The sequence below is a fragment of the Podarcis melisellensis genome, assembly GCF_964234715.1.
Source record: "Podarcis melisellensis genome assembly, chromosome: W".
Classification (NCBI taxonomy): Eukaryota; Metazoa; Chordata; class Lepidosauria; order Squamata; family Lacertidae; genus Podarcis; species Podarcis melisellensis.
In genome coordinates this window covers 26,922,569-26,934,205 of record NC_138535.1, presented here as the reverse complement: position 1 = coordinate 26,934,205, position 11,637 = coordinate 26,922,569, and the positions used below count along the sequence as shown (strand labels likewise).

General features: G+C 49.2%; 1 pseudogene across 1 annotated transcript in view; it reads left to right on the top strand.

Moving 5' to 3' along the window:
- Positions 1-7,767: 7,767 nt before the first annotated feature.
- Positions 7,768-11,637, top strand: part of LOC309361233 (inositol polyphosphate 5-phosphatase OCRL-like) — a 31,778-nt pseudogene continuing 27,908 nt past the window's right edge. Inside the window, exon 1 of the transcript in view lies at positions 7,768-7,797. The product of the transcript in view is annotated as an inositol polyphosphate 5-phosphatase OCRL-like (transcript). The remainder of the gene's footprint in view (positions 7,798-11,637) is intronic.

Below are 11,637 nucleotides of genomic sequence, written 5' to 3'. Positions count from 1 at the left end.
GAATGGCAGATGAAAGTGATCGACTTTATGGGATTGGCAGAAATGACCGGCAGAATCCGGGACCAAGAGAAAGAGACGGTGGAGGAAGATTGGAAGAAATTTAAAGTTTATCTTAAGAACAGTTGTAAAATTGTTGAGTGCTAAAATGTCAAGGGGAAGGAAGATGCAGAATTGCAGCTGAAACTGTCTGATAAATTATGATGAAACTCAAAAAATAAGTTATTAATATAATGGGACCAAGGGGTTGCTGAAAAATTGTAAAATAAGGATGCAGAGAGGGGGAGGTATGGGGAAGTTCATGAAAGAAGGCTTATGAAAAGGAGGATATGAAAATATACATGTTTGTATGTGTTTGTTTGTCTTGCTTGTTTTAAAATGAAAAACCAATAAAAAAATTTATATATAAAAAAAGAAATGAAACAACAGAAGAAGTTAAAGAACATTTAGAACAGAACTGTCTTCCGAAACTTACTAAAGAACAAAAATAACTGTTGAATGCCCCTATTCAGTGGCGTAGCGTGGGGGTGCAGGGGGGGCCGGCCGCACCGGGCACAACATCTGGGGGTTAGGGTTAGGGGGCGCAAATCCACGGGTTAGGGGGCGCAAATTACTTGCCTTGCCCCGGGTGCTGACAACCCACGCTACGCCACTGCCCCTATTACATCGTACGAAATTCAAAGAGCAATTAAGGAAGCAAAGATAGGAAAGATAGGAAAGATAGGAAAGCCACCAGGGCCAGACGGCCTACCGGTAATATATTATTAAAAAATTGAGGACTTACTGTCTAACCCATTAAGAAGTATCTTAAAAGATGGAACCATGCCGGATTCTTGGAAAGACAGCCTTATTGCATTAATTCCAAAACAGGGAACGGACAATCTACTTATTAACAACTATAGGCCTATCGCACTTCTAAATAACGATTATAAATTATATGCAAATATTTTAGCCGAAAGATAAAAAAAGTCTTCCAGATATATAATCTATATAATCTATATAATAATATATAATTTATATAATATAACATATATAATATATAAAATAACCGCAAAAATCTATAGACTTCTTTTAGACTACGAAGTAATGGATGAGGAGGTTAAGGCTTCAATGATAAAGTGGGCCCAAGATGTGGGCCGTCCAATTATGCTAAAAGATGGGGAAAACTGATGGAATGTACATTTGAAATTTACAGCCAGCTATAATATAAGAGAGAACATGATGAAAGTGGCTCATAGGTGGTACCTCACTCCTTCCAGATGATCAAGAAAAGATTACCGTACAGGAATTGGTGGAGACGGCTCAATTGACTAGCAAACTCAGAGGAATCTCAAAGCAAAAATTTGCAGGAAAATGGGATGGTTATACAAGATATGTTCAGATAGATAATACTTTATTCGGCTATAAGCCCACAAGGTAAAACAAATCAATAGATAAAATAGCATTTTACAATCTAAAATATCAACTAAAATATTTCAACGCACATTACTTACAATCTCTAGATGTACCGTGTTATGGCCTTGAAGATAAAGATGGTGCATAGAGTTTACTGGATTTTTAATAGTCATGCAGCATTCCATGAAGTCTTTTATATGAAAGAACTGAAATCAGGAATCTAGCAACCTGTAATGTTCTATAAGAGTCAATGTCCTGGAGTAGATAGGCTAGATGTAATTCAGGTGGTTTAGCAGCAATTTCCAGAATGATTGAACTCAGGATCCTTGATCGGGGAACAATGTATAAGGGGCAATTAAACAAGATGTGATAGAGGGATTCTATTGATTTGTTGTCACATGCGCATAAAACAGAGGTTTTACCGTTAGAAAATCTATTGCTCAGCACATTTGAGGGGAACACATTAAATCTGGCTCTAACAAATGCGAGTCTATGCGACGCAGCCGATAAAGTACACAGATATCGAGGTATCTGGGACATAGATGTAATGCCCTGATTTATCGGGGAACATGTACCTCCACCTGTAGTAAGATTTTGTTGCAAATCTACCTCCTCCAATCTTTGTTTGATGACCTTTTTAGCAGTAATTAGATCTAAATTAAGTATATCGGAAGGAGAGATTCCATAAGACAACAGTTTGGAATGGATTTTTGTTGCCCATGGGCTGGTGAATTCATCTCTCCAAAGGCACTGAATAAGATGGTAGTTTGGCAATTTATGCCAAAGGGACAGCCAATAATTAAAGTCATGTCTCCACATCAGAATCTCTAGGGAGGGGATCTTAAGTTCTAGGCGAATGGCAGAGTTGCTTACACAGGAGGGTAGTTTCAAAAGACGTCTTAGAAAAAGATTTTGCAATGTCACCAGAGGCAAGAGGTTTACAAAGGGTTTATAAAGGGACCGCATAGGCCATAGTTGCAACCACTTTCGCACTATAAACTTTTAAGGCAGATGGAACATGCATAGCCCCCTCCGTAAAGAAGAAGCGTAATAGAGCATAGATAAGGGCTTTAACCTTATTTTGTAAATATGTGATATGCGCTTTCCATCCCATATTATACTGGAAGTAAATTCCTAGATATTGAAATTTGTAAACTTGTTCAATTGGCTTCCCCTCGAGTTCCCATCTATACAGTTTACGACTCCTGGAAAAAATTAGGACTTTAGATTTGGAATGGTTAATAGTAAGTAAATTTGTTTGGCAGTATAACGCAAAAATCTTAAGGGCCCTCCTCAAACCGATTCGAGAATAAGAGAGGATCACCGCATCGTCAGCGTACAATAATAAGGGGCAGCGATAGTCTGCAAGCCTGGGTGCATGAATGGAGGTTTGGGCCTCAGCTAGGGGCGTTCTCATGTCACTAATATAGAGGTTAAAAAGATAGGGGGCAAGGATGCACCCTTGTCGTACCCCCTTATTTATTGGTACAGGGTTTGTGAGATCGCCCTCAGGTGTTAACCTCACCCTAGCGGGTGCCTGCTCCTCACCTTTTATAGACCCTTCAGGTCTATAAAAGCGGCACATAGAAGACCATGAGTAGGGGAAGAATACTTCCGCGCCAAATGATATAGAATTATAGCAGGGTCAATAGAAGCGCGATTTGGTCTAAACCCGACCTGTTCATGACCTATCAGATTGGAATCTTCGGCCCATTGGGTTAGTCTGGTTAGCAGGAAGCGAGTATAGATTTTCCCGATGATTGATAATAAACTGATGTTACGATAGTTTCCTGGGTCCTCTGGTGGTCCTTTTTTATATATAGGAATTATGATGGACTCCTTCCACGATCTAGGTATCTGGCCCGTGGCATTGATTGCATCAAAGATTTTTGCAAGAATTTTAGCCCACCATGTTGGGTGTTGTTTAATAGCTTCCGCCGGGATCAGATCGGGCCCTGGGGCTTTATCAGTTTTCAGTTTAGCAATTAAATCTACTATTTCCTCCGGGTCAGTATCTGGCCATATGGGCAAGTGACTTGAAAGAGTATCAGATTGAGTGTTAAAGATATCTGTCTGGGAGAAATATTTTCTTAGAAATTGTTCCCATGTCGGGGCTGGGATAACCGTCAATGGGTATTTCCTCGATCTTTTGTTGATTAAATTCCAAAAACCGCGAGAGCTGCGAGGCTTAGAGGCAGCAATCAGCGCTTGCCAACGTCTTAGCTGCCACTCGTGCTTGGCTGACTTCTGTGCCTGTTTGTAAGCAATTTTGGCCTGCAAGTACTCTGGGGGGAGAGTTTCAGCTCCAGAAGATTTATATCTGTTGTAGATACAACAGAGAGAGAGTCTAGCTTGCTTACATTTGGCATCAAACCAAGGTGCACCGAACCTGGGTTGATCTCGGTTAACCGAGTCTGCAACAGTGGTTGATACAGCGCCGGAGCCTGAAACAGAGACACAGCCTGAAACAGAACCTGAGCCTGGTTATTAACATGGCAATTAAAGAAGAGAGAGGCAGAAAGGCTTATAAATAGAGTTAAGTGCGAAGGCAAAATAATAAACAACCCTAGAGAAATAGAGAAATGATTTCTCGAATTCTTTAGAGAAATCTATAAGGAAGGAAATGAAACAATAGAAGAAATTAAAGAACATTTAGAACAGAACTGTCTTCCGAAACGTACTAAAGAACAAAAAGAACTGATGAATGACCCTATCACATCGTACGAAATTCAAAGAGCAATTAAGGAAGCAAAGATAGGAATGCCACCAGGGCCAGACGGCCTACCGGCAATATATTATAAAAAAATGAGGACTTACTGTCTGACCCATTAAGAAGTATCTTAGAAGACGGAACCATGCCGGATTCTTGGAAAGACAGCCTTATTGCATTAATTCCAAAACAGGGAACGGACAATCTACTTATTAACAACAATAGGCCTATCGCACTTCTAAATAACGATTATAAATTATATGCAAATATTTTAGCCGAAAGATCAAAAAAAGTCTTCCAGATGATGATACACAATGACCAAGCTGGCTTTTTGCCTGGGAGGCACATTTATAGCTGTGATGGCCTGGGAATCCGATTTAGAGGCTCAACCGGAGGAATCCCAGCCTGCACAGGAGTCCCCGCCTCCAGGGCCGGCTGAACTGGGGCAGGGCCTTGGATCTGAAGAGCCTGCACCTGTGCCGGATCCTCAGGAGCAGGCACCAGGTGATTCCACTCTAGCTCCAGAGGTGATTAAGGACACAGTGCCTACAGGTGCGCCTCTCCCGGCCCTGCCAGAGGAAGGAGAGTCTCCCCCTGGGTCCAGTAACTCCCCAGCCTCTCCTGAACTGCAGAGGCTTAGGGCAGAGAGGCGGAGGGAACTGGTTTCTCCCAGGAGGTGTGCTCGCCTTAAGGCCAAGAGAGGCGGGTCTCCTGGGGGCCGGGGCCGCCCCTGGCCTCAGAGAAGATAAAGGCCAGTCAGCCCGGTCCCAGGTTGTGGGAGCAACGTCGTTGAGTACCTGCTCCTGCCCGGACCCAGACCTGACCCTCCAGTGTTCCTGTCCCCGCCCGGCTTCCTGCTTCAGACCTCGCCCCGCTCCTTGTGAACTGTTTCCAGGCTAGTGACCCAGGACCGGACTTTGACTACGCCAACGGTAACCTTCCCCCCGGGACCAGCAGTTTGCTCCCACCACACCCGCACTCCCCCTTCGTTGGGGTGTGTTCGGGACGAGCCAGAAGCCATGGCCGACCAGGCAGCTGCGCTGGTGGCATTGGCCCAGAAGAACCAGGCCTTGACTCACACCGTGCAGCAGCTCAGCAATGCGGTTACGGCACTTCAGCAGCGGTTGGACGCCCTACCGGCTCCTGGGGCCGACGCCCCGGCTCCTGGCAAGTACCCAGTGGCTTTGCCAGAGAAATTTGATGGGGCCCCGGCCAGCTTTCCCATGTTCCTTGCCCAGGCCAAGTTGTATATTCAGGGGCGAGCCCGGAACTTCCCTGACGACCGCACCAAGGTGCACTTTTTGATTAGTTTGTTAAAGGACCAGGCGGCCAAGTGGGCGTTGCCACTGCTCAGACAAGACTCCCCCTTGCTGACAGACTATATGGGGTTTTGCAATCATTTGGAGGCCGCATTCGGCAACCCCCAGAAGGGGAGTCAAGCCAACCGGGCAATCAGGCGGTTGAAACAGGGCAAGTCCACTGTGGCTGCATACACCACGGAATTCCGGCTGCTGGCACAGGACTTGACCTGGAATGACTCTGCTCTTCGGGACCAGTATCTCGAGGGGCTTTCAGACGAGATACTGGACCAGCTGGCCACAATGGAACGCCCCACCACGCTAGACACCCTCATTCAACGGAGTCTACAGATAGAAGATCGGCTGGAGGACCGTCGTCAGGCCCGGGGCCACCGGCACTTCCAGTTCTCGGCGCCAGTTTCTACCAGCAGCTCCACGGCCACAGCCAAGTCATCGGAGGAGCCTATGCAGCTTGGGGCAGTGCGGCCACGCCTCTCCCCCGCGGAGAAGACGCGGCGTCGGGAGGGGAATCTATGTGTCTACTGTGGCGGAAGCGGACACTACGCCCGGTCCTGTCCTGAGAAACGCCAGCCACAGGGAAACCGCCAACCCCAGTAGCTGATGGCCCTGGCTACCTGGGGTCCCAAACAGCGCAGAATGGGCCCGCACCAATGAAATTGCAACACCTTATGTGTTAGGATATTTCCGTTCCACCTTAAGAGAGAGCAGGCTTGTGAGTCACAGAGTCTGCGCATTTCCTTTTACAGGATGTTTATGTTTGCTATTGCTTTCGTTTTTTCTCTCTCTGCGCCAGAACACGCTAGCAGGCGGTCATGCTTTTCTTTGTTCTGACCAACGCTGAATAAACATTCTAAATGATACCCTCCTGAGTGCAACTTTTGCTGTGTGAATTCTGCTGACAGAGTGTGCACCAGCCCAAGAATGTGGCAAGCTATTTCTTAGGCTTCGTGTCGCTAATTGCCGATACCTACGGGAGGTCGATGGATCGTCCGGCAGCCGGCTTGGGGGCTCAGATGGACTTTATCTCCCTGGCAGTATCCCAACATTATGGTCCCGGTATGTCATACCCTCCAGGTGGGCCCTGGATTCTTACCCATGCTCTGTTGGATTCGAGGGCAACCCGCTCCTATATGGACGCTGCTTTTGCTGCCCATCACCAGCTGTCGGGAAATTCAAGCCCTTCTCAGGAGAAGCTGGCAGCAGTCCCAGGCACCCGGCTTGATTCCCTGTTGACCTCCCTGGCTGCATTCCCCAGCAAGCGCAGCCAAGGTCTTGATCGGCGATTCTTCTCAAATGTGAGAAGAACACACCCCCTCTTCCCCTGGCAGGGGAAAGAGATAGACAGAAACGTATTTACATGCTTTTATTTCTGTCTTTGCAGTGTTACAAAAAACATGACTGCTCTCTCCATACTCCAGCAGTGTTGAGACAAAACACTTCCTGTACTTCCTGTACAGCTCATATTACACTCTGAGGTAATTCCGGTGCTTCCCACAGACAGTCCCATCACGTTTACTCTTCAAGCTAGGACTTTGCAGCAGCATTGCTTCATTATCGTAACATCAGGTGCCACTTCAGAACAAGCCAGAACCGGTACAGGTGGAGGCAATTGATGGACGGCTCCTGCGTTCAGGTGCCATTACTCAGGAGACCCAGCCCTTGGTCCTGTGTCTCCAGCAGCACCGGGAGATGCGAACTTTGGACATTGCCTCCATGCCCCGGTTCCCCCTGGTGCTCGGGATGGACTGGCTGGAGGCTCACAATGTTCAGATTGACTGGGTCAAACGGACTGTGCACTTCCCAGACCCATGTTCCCATGCTCAGTCCGAGATGCTAGCAGCTGCGCCCACTGAGGAGGCTGCATCAACGCTCCCCGCCGAGTACCGGGACTATCACAACGTGTTCGAGGAACGGGGGGCAGACCAGCTGCCGCCGCATCGGTCTTTTGACTGCGGCATAGACCTCCAGCCCGGAGCGCCCCTGCCGGTGAGTCGCTTATACTCTCTAACAGAGCCAGAGCGCGAAGCTTTGCAGGACTTCCTGCGCAAGAACCTGGAGCGTGGTTTCATTAGGCCTTCTACCTCGCCCACCGCTGCACCAGTGCTCTTCGTTAAGAAGAAATGTGGGGAGCTTCGCCTTTGCCATGATTACCGGGCCCTGAACAAAATTACCATCCCAGACCGGTACCCCTTGCCCCTTATTTCGGAGTTGCTGGAGCGGGTGCAAGGGGCGCAGGTGTTCACCAAGCTAGATCTCCGGGGGGCCTACAATTTAATTCGGATCCGAGCCGGGGATGAGTGGAAGACAGCATTCGGGACCCGGTACAGGCAGTTCGAATACCTGGTCATGCCCTTTGGATTGTGCAACGCGCCCACTGTGTTCCAACGGTACACAACCACATGTTCCAGGACTTGCTAGACAAGTACGTGGTGGTGTCCTTGGATGACATTCTGGTTTTCTCCCGTGACCCGGCTCGCCATGAGGGTCAAGTCCGGACCGTGCTGCAGCGCTTGCGGGAGCACCGCCTGTATGCGAAGCTCAGCAAGTGCGAGTTCCATCAGCGGTCAGTGGACTTCCTTGGTCACCGACTCTCTCCAGATGGGGTGCAGATGGATCCTGGGAAGGTGGCAGCGGTTCAGGATTGGGCAGCACCTCGGAACCGCAAGGACCTACAGCGATTCCTGGGGTTCGCCAACTATTACCGGACCTTCATTGCAGATTATGCTCATCGCACCACCCCGTTGACCTGGCTACTGCGCCCCAAGATGCCGTTTTCCTGGGACAAGGAGGCAGAGGAGGCGTTTCAGGGGTTGAAGGCCTGTTTCCAGAGAGCGCCGATCTTGCAACATCCTGATCCCTCTCAACCCTTTGTGGTAGAGACCGACGCCTCCAGTACAGCTCTCGGTGCCGTCTTGTCTCAGCAGTACGGACCTGATGCGCCACTCTTACCCTGCGCCTTCTATTCCCGCCAGCTCCTTCCAGCGGAGCGTAACTATACCGTGTGGGAGCGGGAACTACTGGCCATCAAGGTGGCCTTTGAGGTCTGGTGCCACCATCTTGAGGGGGCACGACACCCGGTGGAGGTGAGAACCGACCACCGGAACCTGGAGTACCTCCAGACCACCCGCAAGCTGAACCAAAGGCAGATCTGGTGGGCGTTCTTTTCCCGTTGCCAGTTCCGGATCCGCTACATCCCTAGCTCCCAAAACCAGAAGGCGGATGCCCTGTCCCGGAAACCTGAAGACAACGCAGACACGGTACAGCAAGCAGTACCCACCACAATCCTACCACCGGCTGCATTCCTGGCCACCCAGGAGGCTGAGCCACTGCAGGCTCGGCTGCTGGAACAGCAGCGGGTCGACGCTTGGGCCCAGGAACGACTCCGGGAACTGTCCAAAGGGTCATGCCCTCAGTATCCAGGGCTGGTCTTGCATCAGGGCCTTCTGCTGCACCACGGTCGCCTGTACATCCCGCCAGGGCCACTGCGGGCTGAGGTTCTCCGGATGACCCATGATGCCCCAGCAACAGGACACTTTGGGCGGTATCAGACCACCCATCTGGTAAGCCGTGAGTTTTGGTGGCCCCGCCTGAAGGCTGACGTGGCTCGCTACATCGCTGGTTGTGATGTCTGCCGGCGGGCCAAGGGCCCTACCGGGCGACCCCCCGGCCTTCTTCAGCCGTTGCCAGTTCCACCACGTCCTTGGCACACGGTTTCTCTGGACTTTGTAGTGGACTTACCCCCGTCTCGTGGCTGTACCTGCCTTCTAGTTTTTTCCAACTATTTCACTAAGATGGTGCACTGTGCCCCCTGCCCATCCGTACCCTCAGCTCAGGAAACCGCTCAGCTGTACCTTCAGCATGTCTTCCGCCTGCATGGCCTACCTGTGCGTGTGGTGTCCGACCGGGGCGTTTAGTTCACATCCCGGTTCTGGCGAGCTTTGCACCAGACCCTCGGGACAGAGGTCTGTCTCTCATCAGCCTACCACCCACAGACCGATGGCCAGACGGAACGGGCGAACGCGGTGCTGGAGCAGTACCTCCAGTGTTACTGCAGCTACCAGCAGGATGACTGGGTCGACCACCTAGCATTGGCGGAGTTCGCCTACAACAACGCGGTGAATGCGTCCACCCAGCAGACCCCATTCCAGGCCAGTTACGGTTATCATCCACAGCTGTTTCCGGATGTGCTGCCGGCATCCGCGGTCCCTGCTGTGACGGAGTGCCTTCAGGAGCTCCAGTCCCAGCAACAGCTATTGATGGAGCAACTGCGCCAGGCCAAGGAGGCGTACAAGGCCCAGGCTGACCGCCACCGCCAGGTGGGGCCGGAACTCCACGTCAGTGTCCTGGTATGGCTCTCCACTCGCCACCTCCACCCCTCTCGACCTTCGCGGAAGCTGGACGCCCGTTTCACCGGCCCGTTTCCTATCGTGGACCAGGTCTCGCCTGTGGCATTCCGTCTCCGTTTGACCACTATCCCCCTTAATTTTCATATTAACATTGGAAGTTTTATGTAAACAAATTAGGGAAGAAAAAGAAATAAAAGGGATTATGCTAGGAAATAGAAGTTACAAAATGAGGGCATTTGCTGACGATTTAATTATAACTACGGAGCAACCAAAACAGAGTTTAAGAAAGGCGTTGGAAATAATATATGGCTACGGTAAAGTTGCGGGGTTCAAAATGAATTTAAACAAGACAAAACTATTAGTTAAAAATATGTTGCCAGATGAAAAAGCAGAATTAGAACAAATAATACGCATTAAAATCTACCCCCAAATCAAGTATTTAGGATTATGGATAAGACCAAAGAATATTAACTTATATGAAGATAATTATACCAATTGTTGGAAAGATATCAAAAGACAGTTGGAGACATGGACAAGGTTAAATTTATCATTCCTGGGCCGTATTTCGGTAATTAAAATGATAGTTTTACCGAAGCTACTCTTTCTATTCCAAACGATTCCAATTACAGGAAAGACCAGCAGTATCAACAAGTGGCAAAAAGAAATTTCTAAATTTTTGTGGAAGGGTAAAAGACCAAGAGTAAAGCATAAGATATTAATAGATACTGTAGAAAGAGGTGGCTACGGGTTACCGGATTTGAAGCTATATTACGAAGCCTCATGTCTTCTCTGGTTGAAAGATTGGTATTTATTAAAAAATTGGGATATTTTAGATCTAGAAGGTCATGACACCCGTTTTGGGTGGCATGGCTATCTTAATTATGGGAAAATAAAGACGCATAGGAGTTTTTCAAATCATATAATAAGAAATGCTATATATAAGTGTCAGGGAACTGCCATCGGAGCCAAGAGGAGAGGTAAGGCTCCCCAATGATGCCGCAGAGGGAACTAGCAAGGAGAGAGGGAGAGCTTCCGCTGGGGAAGGAAATCAAGGTGACACCAGGAAGAAAAGGGAGGCTGAGAGTACTTCGGAGGGAAGGCTCCGAGACTCTTCCAGTGAGATCAGCGGGGAGAGCACAGGACCTCCGCTTGGCACGCCTACGCTGCGCAGAAAGCTTCCGCGCAGAGAAGCTAGGCAGAGACTTGAGGTCAAGGAATTTTGATGTTGGAAGAAAATCAGGAAACGCCCACTGACGGATTCTGCCAGTGACTGAGACAGCCGCGTTGTAAGGGCTGTCAAACCAGGGAAAGGTTTAGCTATACAACCAGCTTGGAGCAGTTTGTGGCTTACGCACAAGCAACCCCAATTCCCATTACAGCAATCCGTCAGTCTTCTAAGTTGTTTGTGCGCAGAGCAGAAGAGGCAGCATCATGAGTCAAACAGGAGGAGCAGGCGCCGGAGAGGGGGCCAGGGGAGGACCAACTCTGGAGGAGAGAAAAAGAGATTTGGAACAGCAACTGGCTCTACTAGCGGCGCGGCTCGATGAAAGGCGGACTCAGGATGCCCAGGGGAAGCCCACCCCCCATCGCAAGGAAGGTACCGGGACTAGTGCAGAAGTTTGGGGGCAATCCCAGAGATTATGATGCATTTAAGACAGAGGTGCAGTACGCGCTGGACCTGCAGTATGATGACTTTGTAGACGATGGGGGGAGAGTCGCTTTTGTGATAGGGCATCTGGAAGGCGGTGCCAGAGAATGGATCAGACCCTTAATGGCATCGGAGAATGCTGCCTTAAAGGATTTGAGAAAAAATTTTAGCGCCATGGACCATATGTTTTCGAGTGATGTGGAGCAGAGCGTGACGCGCAAG